Here is a 1,688-nt window from a genome sequence, read left to right on the forward strand (position 1 = left end):
GGAACCTAAAACTTTCCCCCACTCAGGAGGTAGCTGCCAGAGGCAGCGCCGCCAAAGCGAGCATGGACCCGTGGCCATTGTTGAGGCGGTAGAGGCGGTAGAAGGGTGCAAACGTGCACGGAGTTGCCCAGGACGCCGCCGCACAGACGTCCGCCAGTGGCACGCATCTCATCGCCACCCAGGATGTAGTAACACTCCTGGTGGAATGGCACATGATCTCAGGGGGGGCCACTGCACCCACTGCCGCATAAGCCATCGCAATGGCATCCATGACCCAATGGGACAGCCTCTACTTCGAAAGGGCTCGACCCCTGTTCACTCCTCCATGACAAACAGCTGGTTCGACTGCCGGACAGTGTTTGTGGCCACAATATAGAGCTGCAGTGCCCGGACCGGGCACAGCAAATTCGCCCGCCGTTGTCCCTCCAAATGAAATGGGGGAGGGAAATACGCCCCCAGCTCGACTGTGGCATTTACGTAGCCAGAGGGCAGAACTTTGGGAAGAAAGGAAACGTTGGGCCACAGCGTCACCCCCGACCCATCTGCCTTCCACCGCAGGCAGGCGGGGCTGATGTCCAGTGCATGCAGCTCACTGACCCGTTTAACCATTGTCACTTCCAAGAGAAAGGCGGTTTTCACAGACACCACTTTCAATGGGGTGATAGTCATCAGCTCAAAGGGTGGCCCACACAGGGCCTGCAGGACCAGGGGTAGGTCCCAAGCAGGCGCCGGCCAGCACAAGGGAGGTCACAACCTTCTCACACCCTGCAGAAACTGGGTCACCAAATAGTGAGCCCCAAAGCTCCTGCCATCCACTAAGAGGTGGTTGGCCGAAATAGCCGCCAGGTGCACCTTAAGGGTCGGTGCAGTTTAGCACCCTGCGACCTAACATCCTGGCTGGCAAACTCTCTTCTCTTTTTCACCTGGATGATCAGATAATCCTATGGATCCTGGATTTCTTAACTAACAGATCACAAAGAGTTCTGGTTAACAACACTCTCTCAGACCTTCTTTACACCTCTACTGGCACCCACAGGGCTGCGTGTTGTCTCCTCTACTCTTCATTCTCTACACAGATGACTGTATATCCATCCAGACTGACAGTTACACGGTAAAATACGCTGATTACACTGTGCTCCTCTCTCTTATGTCAGGCCCTACTGTTTACCACGGGCAGGTCCTGCAGGAGTGTGTGGATTGGTGTGACACTGCATGCCTGGAGCTGAATGTGACCAAAACTAAGGAGATGGTGGTGTCCTTCTCAAACAGAGAGCGCTGGTTACCGCTGCCTCCACTATCATTCATGGACAGCCAGTGGAGCTGGTTGAAGAGTATAAATTTCTAGGGACCACCTTTGATCACCTCCTAAAATTCGCTTCCAACACTGAGGATATCCTCAGAAAGTGCCAGCAACGACTCTACCTCTTGAGGAAGTTGCCGAACGGCAGAACCAGAAACTGTTACACCCTCCCGAGGAAAGAAAACCACAGGTACTTCCTGTGCCCCTTATGGATCGGGATGTGGAAGTATGCGTCCTTGAGATCTATTGTCGTGAATCACTCCCCTGGACAAACCACCTGAAGGACATCGCGAGTCAGAAGCATGCGGAAGGGCAGCACCTTCAGGAACCGAGTGAAACCCCTGAGGTCCAGTACCGGCCGCAGGGACCCGTCCTTCTTTGGTACCAA

This window comes from Nothobranchius furzeri, chromosome 13 (assembly GCF_043380555.1).
Source record: "Nothobranchius furzeri strain GRZ-AD chromosome 13, NfurGRZ-RIMD1, whole genome shotgun sequence".
Classification (NCBI taxonomy): domain Eukaryota; kingdom Metazoa; phylum Chordata; class Actinopteri; order Cyprinodontiformes; family Nothobranchiidae; genus Nothobranchius; species Nothobranchius furzeri.